This window comes from Thamnophis elegans, chromosome Z (genome assembly GCF_009769535.1).
Source record: "Thamnophis elegans isolate rThaEle1 chromosome Z, rThaEle1.pri, whole genome shotgun sequence".
NCBI lineage: Eukaryota > Metazoa > Chordata > Lepidosauria > Squamata > Colubridae > Thamnophis > Thamnophis elegans.
The window spans coordinates 115,462,221-115,472,208 of NC_045558.1; the positions used below are offsets into that span (position 1 = coordinate 115,462,221).

Below are 9,988 nucleotides of genomic sequence, written 5' to 3' on the forward strand. Positions count from 1 at the left end.
TGAAACTGAGCGTGATTCTAGCTAGGCTCTTAAAGAATATTTATGAAGTCCTTCACAAGGAACGTGGCTGCTGTTTGCTGTAGGTGCTTTTCATAAAAGAGTTGAAAACAATAAGAGGTTTTGAAGAAGACATTGTCCAAAATGCATTAGGCTTATTAACATATGAAGACAGAGAGAGATTGATTGGAGGTTCTCCCACACACACACACTTTTTTTCTTTTATGATAAACACATTTTTATTTGAATGTATTACACTATTTTCAGCCCTTGTTCTTTATTTTCCAACCTTAAAGATAAAATTTCATGTCCACAAAGATTTTGCAGCAGGCAAAAAAGAAATAAATTTCACTCTAAATCAGGCCAAGATTAATTCAAATGTCAAGGGAAACAAAGGACATTTGTTGAGAATTAAAAAAAAATATTTAGCCTGCAGATTAAAATTTAATAAAGCAATTTTAATCAGCAGATTCTTTCTCTGAATATGTTGAGACTATAATGCCCAGAATATTCACCAAATATAGTCATCAGGCAATGTGTTGGTTTTTCTGGGAGTTTCATTGCCAGCACATTGGGAGAAGCCGCTATCTTTTATTTATCTTGCAGGTTCAATACTGACCCAATTAACATTTTGTCTCACAACTACTCAGATTTTGTATTTTACAAGCTTATCCTCTGCTTTGTCATTCTAGTACAGGGGTATCAAACTCATGGTCTGCGGGATGCTTAGATCTGGCCCATGGGACCACCGTGGAAACAGTGAAGGATCAGCCCATGGTGCCTCTGCCAGTGAAAATGGAGTTCAGAAGGGCCCTTCTGAGCTCTATTTTCACTGGCAGAGCCCTTGGGCAACCATAGGTGCCCCCAACACAAGTGACATCGGACTGGCCACGGCCCCAGCCCCCCCCCCCCCCCCAGTCAAACACAACCCTGATGTGGCCTTCAATGAAATTAAGTTCGACACATCTCTTCTAGAAGACTAAGGATATGCCTTTAGTCTAAATAGCAAGAAATTTCAGGCAGCTTTTTAAAAGCATTTTTAAAGATTTTTTTAGGAATGCCAAAGAACATAGGGCCTCCAAATCTTGTTGGCCAGCCTCTAATCAATGAGAATTAAAGAATTTAAAGTCCTAAAATATCAAGATTTCATTTCCCCAATTTGAATTTACAAAATTCAACATTACAGATTGTGATGATGCAATGAGGGTTGAAAGGCTGTCATACCTTTTTAATATTTAATTTTAATATATTGTTTTGTTTAATTTATTTATTTTAAAATATGTTTATTCCTTTTTAATATATTTTTATGAAGAATTTTAATTACAATAGTAAAAACTAATACAAACTTAGAGAAAGAGAATTGAAAGAAAGAATAAAAACTTTAGGGGAGAAAAGAAAAAGAAAGAATACAATAAAGAAAAAGTAAACATACATAAAAAGTGACTTCTAAACTTCATCACAAATAAATACATTTAATAATTCTTCATTCCCTATAAGATTAAACAGATATATCTTCATTCAACATCTTATCCCTTATCTATAAGCAAATCCATAAAACATCAACTTTTCAATCTTAGTGTTAACAGTCCATAAACATTTGCCATAATATTGCAAAAAAAAGTTTTAATTTAACCTTGTTCAAATAAACTGACGTTATAATCCTTCCTTTTACTTCTAACGGTCTTAATCTGTAATACAATCAAATATCTTCATAGGATTTGATTTCTCTTCAGCTCTCCCTTATCCCATCACATAAATTTCTTCAAGGTTTAACCAACTTCTCTTGTAGATCAAATTAGCAAACATTTTCCAGGTCATTCTCTTGGTTTATAATTGTATTTTAATTTTCAAAACCTCAGACAGTTTCTTTTGTATATCCAAAAGAGTCTTTTTCACAAACCATTCTCTTGGCCTATCATTTGTAGGTTCACATTCTGTATTTTCTGTTTTGTCAGATAAAATTTGTTCCACATTTGTCATTCCTTCATTAACATCTTTTATACATAGTCTAACCATAGAATCAGACATCATTACAGTTTTGATGTTGTTGTTACTAATTTATGGCTCCAGTCTTCAAATATCTCCTTTAACAATTTCTATGGTATAATGTTTGCGTCATTTAGTATTAACTGACATCAAAAATATGCCTCCAGATTACGACCACTTGACTATGGAAATGCTGTGATAGTTTTAAGTGTAAGCACTAGTCCTAAGTCACTTTATTCAGCCTCATTGCAACATTGAACACTTGCTAAAGATATGGTCATAAGTAAAGGACTACCTATAGAGTGTTTCAACCTATCTGGGCTTCCATATTTCCCAACCAAACTTCCCACTTCCCAGCCAAACTTTCTGTGTCTCAAATCTATCCAAAAGGACCACTCCATGTGTGAATAGGAATTTGCATAGTACAACCTATGCCACATAGCTGCCTGCCCTAAAGATGCCAAATTCCTCTAGTACTCTTGTCCACCTTCTACATACAAAGGCCTTTTTAGTGCCCTCAGTAGGGGGGAAACACTGAAACACTCTTGCAAAGCCATAAAGGGAGGCCAGCCAGCTCCCTATGCCAGGAGACACTGCAGTTCTAGGGTGGCTTAGAAATTCTAAATGTTTCCCTACAGCGATTAAATAATCCTTTGGCATGAAAGAGTCAGGCTCTGAAAGCAGCTTTGTGAAAAGGCCCAGACTTGACCCCATCAGACTTGTCATAAAAAAACGATGGATGGTTTCCACCAGATGCAACAGGAAAATTGCTTTCTCAGCAACCAAAACGGATCAGGCGTTATAGCAACTTGAAGTGCTACAGCACTCAGTGCCAGTTGAAGACAAGAGTACATGTGCTTTGTTCACTGTGGACCTGCCATTCCATCACTTCCAGGGAGCAGGATCCACGGTCTGGGACAATGGGAATGGTAATTCAAAAAAAATTGGAGGACCTGAGTAAGAAAGAATATTGTGTGAGATTGGATGATAATGATGATTCATTCAACCATCTGATATATTACAGAATTACTGAAGAGGGAATTACTAAAATCCTCTACCCAAAAGACACATTGGAACTTAGAACACACACAAAAAAGCAGATTAAACTAACCTCACTCATAGTTCATTGATTTATCATTCTCTGAATCTAAGCTTAAATCTAAGACGAGCATATACATTTCTTGATGAGATGCTGTATCTCCTCCTCCTCCTCAAAGAAGACAAAGGAGATTATATATTGCATAACATTTACATAAGTTAATCATATGAAGAACGGTTGCAGGAACTATATATGACTAGTTTAATGAAAAGAAGGACTAGGGGTGACATGATAGCAGTGTTCTGATATCTCAGGGGTTGCCACAAAGTAGAGGGAGTCAAGCTTTTCTCCAAAGCACCTGAGGGTAGGACAAGAGGCAATGGGTGGAAACTAATCAAGGAGAGAAGCAACTCAGAACTAAGGAGAAATTTCCTGACAGTTAGAACAATTAATCAGTGGAACAACATGGCTCCAGAAGTTGTGATTGTTCCAACACTGGAAGTTTTTAAGAAGATGTTGGATAACCATTTGTCTGGAATGGTATAGGGTTTCCTGTCTAAGCAGGGGGTTGGACTAGAAGACCTCCAAGATCCCTTCCAACTCTGTCATTCTATTCTATTCATATAGTGATGTATATAAAGAAAAGCAAATATATAATTATTATAATTATTTCTACTTAGAAATTTTTCTGAGATAAGATTGGGAACCAGAGAATGTGACTATTTTTTTATCTGCTAAACAGATACTAAAGATTTGGTAACACCACAAAACCGCGGACGACAAAATCGCGGTCGACGAAAGCGCGTATGTGACGTCATCACAGTGCGACGAAAAAGATCGAAAAATGTAAAAATAAAGCGAAAACCTTCCCCTAACCCCCCCAAACCTAACCCTAAACCTAACCCTTAACCTAACCCTTAACCTAACCCTAAACCTAACCCTAAACCTAACCCTAAACCTAACCCTTAACCTAACGAAAAACCTAACGCTAACCCTTAACCTAACGCTAAACGTAACGCTAACGCTCTAACCCTAACCCTAACCCTTAACCTAACCCTAACCCTAACCCTTAACCTAACCCTTACCTTTATGTGAATCGGCTTGCTGTAATTTAATTTTTATTTCAATTTTTTGATCTTTTTTGTCGCATTGTGATGACGTCACATACGCGATTTCATCGATCGCGCTTTTGTGGAACGCGGTTTTGACGGGTCACGAAAGATTTATGGCCAACTTGATAGCTTCTGCCAATCATTGTTTAAAACTTTCTGCCTTTAAACCTGGATTAAACCTGGACAGTCCTTTCAGTTACAGGATGCTTTCAGCCCGATAGCCTTTTTAGAACTGCAAATGATAATTGTAATCCAGTTGAATTTAAGGTTAGTTAAACTAAGACAGAAAGGCTATGATGTATAGGATCTGTTTGCACAATCCCGATGACATCATTAAGAGCCTTGGTGGTGCAGTGTTTAGAATGCAGTACTGCAAGCTAATTCTGCTGACAGCCAACTGCCAACAATTTGGCTGTTCAAGTCCCCTGGCTCAAGATTAACTCAGCCTTCTATCCTTCCAAGGTTGGTAAAATGTGGACTCAGATTGTTGGGGCCAATATGTTGACTCTGTAAACCAGGTAGAGTGGGCTGTAAAACATCCTGAAGAGGTATATGTCTAAGTACTATTGCTATTGCTATTTTTCTCCTTGCACCTTAAGCAAGGCATGGATATCCAATCATCTTGAACTAAACTATACGTATGAACCCAGCTGCTTTGGTTCAGATAATAGCAGTACCAAAAAGAATTTGGCCCCTGGTAATTTGTAATTTGTGTTTATATAATTTTCTTAGGAATATAAAAAAAGTTTGCCATTTCTTATCCTACATTTTCTTTCTTTCTTTCTTTCTTTCTTTCTTTCTTTCTTTCTTTCTTTCTTTCTTTCTTTCTTTCTTTCTTTCTTTCTTTCTTTCTTTCAAATTTACCACTTCAACCCTAACAGGTTCTATGCTGCTTAGTTATTTTAGTTACTTTAGATCTGTGAAAACAGGCTTAGGTGTTGTCTGGCCTAGTCAACAAATTGTGATTTAACCTGGTGTGACTCCAGTCTCATTCCCAATTTTCCCCAACTTATTTCAGGGGTGAGACCTCAAGTAAGTGGCCATGGAGGAGGTTACTTTTCATCTCTAACAAGAGGTAAGTATTTTGTGTCATTCCCTCTTTCTCAGCCTTCTTAGAAAGAGTTGGATGCTACTTAATTGATGAAGGTCCCTTATTGTCAAAGCCTATTCCAATGAGCGATTTAAAATTTTGTACATAGAAATTGAGCTAATTTCTATGCATTCATAGCACAATGTGGTTCTTTTGGAAGAGGTAATAATCTAGCAACAATCATCCAATATTCCCAGGATGGCAAACCTATGGCACAGGTGCCATGGGTGGCACCCAGAGCTCTTTCTGCGGGCATGTGAGTTGTTGCCCCAACTCAGCTCCACCACACATATGGGCACACCTTCCACTGGCCATCTGATTTTTGAGCCTCTACATGCATGCATGGGGGGGGGGGCGCCCCCTATCTGTTTTTGGTCCTAGGAGGCTGCAGGAAGGCCTACTAGGCCAAAAACAGGACATGGCGGTGCGTGTGCAGGGGGTGGGGCGCACGGGGAGGTGTCAGGTGCACTGTTGCACGTGTGTGCCCACTCTCGGCATAGAACAACAAAATTGTTAGCCATCACTGCACTATTCATTTCTTCCTGTTTCAAATAATCCACTTCTAGTTTATAACTCAAGTGAACTCTGAAACTAAACTAAGAAGGAAGGGAGGTATGTGGATGGGTCAAAAATGTCCAGAGAGTGGCTAAAGGTGCATGATTGAAACCCCTCTCACACACACATTTATATGAATTGTGCACATGAAAGGATACATATTAAAAGTGATTGTGGTTCAGTGCTGCCATCCTTGCCCCATGGATGTCCTTAACTTCAGCTTCCCTTGTTTGTATCCTGCCTTTCAGGTGCAGGAGCTCTTCAACCAGGAGCTGGAATGAGACCAGCTGGAGCCAAAGCTGGTAAGTTGGATAACAATGGCAAGTTGGGGAAGATATTCTCTTTATAGGCCTCAACTTGCGTTCATTTTGGGACTATTCAAAGTTACAACAGAACTGAAAAAAATGGCCTATGGCTCTTTTTCACTCTTTTAATAGTTGCATGGTCACGTGATCAAAATTCAGACATTTTTATGATGGTTGCATTGTCCCAGAGTCATGTGACTATCTTTTGTAACCTTCTGTCAAGCAAAGTCAATGGGGAAGCCAGATTCAATTAGCAACCATGAAACTAAATTAGCAACTGGAGTGATTCACGTAACATCTGGGGGCAAGTAAGGTCATAAAATGGAGCAAAACTCACTTTAAAAATGTACCTGTATTTCAAAAGAGGAATAAAATAAAATTATTATCCCCCTCTGCCTCTGTTATCAGTTATTATGCAATGTCTTTGATGTAGTATCAAAGATATTTTGCCTCTTGTTGTATAAAGACACTGGGAGATTAGGAAACTGCAGCTTGAGGTGTTATGTTGTTTTGAAATGTGTTTAGAACAAGGTTCATCTATCAGATATAGGTGGGAAGGGGACACAGTGAATACCTCTTCGATTTCAATGATTGCATCAGAGGTGGTATTCAGCAGGTTCTGAACAGTTCTGGAGAACCAGTAGCGGAAATATTGAATAGTTCGGAGAATCAGTAAATACCACCTCTGAATGGCCCCGCCCCTTCTATTCTCTGCCTCCCGAATCCCAGCTGATTGGGAAGAAATGGAGATTTTGCAGTAACTTTCCGCTGGAGGTAGGGGGAGAATGGAGATTTTGCAGTATCCTTCCTTTCCCTGCCACGCCCACCAAGCCACACCACCAAGCCCTGCCACACCCACCAAGCAACGCCCACAGAACTGGTAGTAAAAAAAAATTAATCCCACAGCTGGATGGCAAGATGATCTTTCAACCACAATGTTCCCTCTTTTTGTTTCTCTCATAAATCCAAGAATTCTTAGCTTAGTCCCTGCCATTTTATCGATAGCATTTTTTGAAATGATTTGCCTCTCCTTCTTCCTAGGGCCAAGAGATAGAGAGTGCTGGTTTTGTGCCTAAAGCAGGACTAAAATTCTTGGTCTCCTAGCTTCTAGCCCAGTGTCCTTAACGTCTGCCTCAAACTGGCTTTCTTATTTGATATTAATGATAATTGATGATTTTATCTTACAATTCATGATCTATGATGTCACTTTGTTCGTTGTATGAACACTGAAAGCTTATGAACAGGAGATAATTTTTTTGAATGTCCAACAGTGGTGGGATTCAAAAACTTCTACTACCAGTTCTGTGGGTGTGGTGCAGTGGTGGGTTTCAAAATTTTTTAGAACTTCTGTAGATGTGGCCTACTTTGTGGGAGTGGCTTGCCAGCCATGTGACCAGGTGGGTGTGGCTTGCTGGCCATGTGACCGGGTGGGAGTGGCTTGCCAGCCATGTGACTAGGTAGGCGTGACCAACTTGTAAAACGTGGTGAAACTCACTTAACAACGCTCTTGCTTAGCAACCAAAATGTTGGCTCAGAAACTCTGGCATTTGAAGCATGCAAGTGTTAAAGCTGTCAAGTTACAAGATCCTTGCACCCCTAACCCTTTAGAAAAAAAAACCCAGGGGTGTTCAAACTTGACAGCTTTAAGACTTGTGGACTTCAACTCCCTGGACAGAATTCCTCCTCCAGTCATGTTGGCTCAGGAACTCTGGCATTAAAGTACGCAAGTCTTAAAGCTGTCGTTACAAGACTCTTGCACCACCAACCCTTTAGGGGAAAAAAACCAGTTTTTTTGTGTTCAAACTTGACAGCTTTAAGACTTGTGGACTTTAACTCCCAGAATTCCTCCTCCAGTCATGTTGGCTCAGGAACTCTGGCATTGAAGTACGCAAGTCTTAAAGCTGTCGTTACAAGACTCTTGCACCACTAACCCTTTAGGGGAAAAAACCCAGGTTTTTTTGTGTTCAAACTTAACAGCTTTAAGACTTGTGGACTTCAACTCCCAGAATTCCTCCTCCAGTCATGTTGGCTCAGGAACTCTGGCATTGAAGTACGCAAGTCTTAAAGCTGTCAAGACCCTTGCACCCCTAATCCTTTAGGGAAAAAAACCCAGGTTTTTTGTATTCAAACTTGACAGCTTTAAGACTTGTGGACTTTAACTCCCAGAATTCCTCCTCCAGTCATGTTGGCTCAGGAACTCTGGCATTGAAGTACGCAAGTCTTAAAGCTGTCGTTACAAGACTCTTGCACCACTAACCCTTTAGGGGAAAAAACCCAGGTTTTTTTGTGTTCAAACTTAACAGCTTTAAGACTTGTGGACTTCAACTCCCAGAATTCCTCCTCCAGTCATGTTGGCTCAGGAACTCTGGCATTGAAGTACGCAAGTCTTAAAGCTGTCAAGACCCTTGCACCCCTAATCCTTTAGGGAAAAAAACCCAGGTTTTTTGTATTCAAACTTGACAGCTTTAAGACTTGTGGACTTCAACTCCCAGAATTCCTCCTCTTGCTCTTCATCTTGATAATGTGCAGACAGGCGGGGGGAGGGAGCTGGAACTGGTCCTAAATGGCACTGTAGATTTGTGGAACGTCTAGAAGAGATTAGAACTAGCATGGTGTGGCTTGATGGGCGTGGCAGGGGAAGGATACTGCAAAATCCCCATTTCTACCCCACTTCAGGACAAGGATACTGTAAAATCTTCATTCCCTCCCCACTCCACTAACCTGCTTTCCAGCTCCGTTCTCTGGTGTAGGGCAACAGAAGAAGACCCAGCCAATCAGCTGGGACTCGGAAGGCAGCTAATAGATGGAGGTGGAGCCAGCCAGAGTTGGTATTTGCCAGTACTCCGAACTACTCAAAATTTCCCCTACCGGTTCACCAGTACCGGTCAGAACTGGCTGAATACCACCTCTGATGTCCAATCACAATAGCCAAGCCAATAAAGAATTCTCTCTTCTCCCCTCCCCCCCTTCCCCTCCATTCTGTTCTGTTCCATTCTATTCCTTTGCATTCCATTCCATATTATCCTGCTATTAAGGAGTTGAAAGCAGAGAGATTTCCCCCCCACCCCAAATTATCCCTGTAACAACACTTTAAATTAAATTGAGACATAGCTGTTAAGTGATCTGTAGAACCAGTGGGTGTCATAGATGAGGAGACACAATCCCAGGGATTTTTTTTCCTGGTTCATATTATATTTAGCACATGGTAAAAGTTAAAAAGCAATATTGGTCATAATTTGTAGTACAGGCTAACCTGTAATTATCCTTCTGTTTACATTTTCCATTTTTGTCTTTTATCAACGTAGGAAAATACTCTGCCTTTGGGGCCCAAGGGATTTCTCCAGGACAAGGTAAGTTTAGCTAGATAAATTAAATAAATCTAAGAAGTATAACACTTTTGGGGTTGGGTTGGTTGTTTTTGTATTTGTGGGCTAAAGTTTGACTGGAACAGAAATACTTCTATTTGCTTTCTAAAAACTTGAAAGGACTGGAGCTTCTTTGGCATTTGGTGACATAGAGTAGAAGGAATACGTTGACGGAGTCAGCTCTTAAATATATGACAAACACCATAGAAGCGGAAAGCTAAAAGAGTGATGGAAAATGCTACATTTTCCTGATGTCCCTGAACACAAGTAGCCCTCGACTTGCCCTACAATTGTAATGGAGCCTGCCCATTATAGTTGTGACAGTTGTAAAGCAGGTCACCATATGACAAGACCCATTTTATGACTTTTCCGCATCACCAGACCCATTTTTATTATCTTTTCCCTGCAGTGGTTATTAAGCAAATGCAGCTGTCATAAAGTGAATCCACCATGGACTGTTTTTACCGAAACCAGAAATAAATGCATGTTTTGAACAAAAACAGCGTAAAACATGCTCATGTGACTCCAGGACACTGGAA

The 9,988-nt window shown here is 39.9% G+C and overlaps 1 long non-coding RNA gene across 1 annotated transcript; it reads left to right on the forward strand.

Annotated features, from left to right (window-relative positions):
- Positions 1–5,141: 5,141 nt before the first annotated feature.
- LOC116521038 lies at positions 5,142–9,435 on the forward strand. Its single transcript, XR_004256879.1, has 3 exons — positions 5,142–5,209; positions 6,028–6,081; positions 9,390–9,435. It is a non-coding gene; the product is annotated as an uncharacterized LOC116521038 (long non-coding RNA).
- The last annotated feature ends 553 nt before the right edge of the window (positions 9,436–9,988 follow it).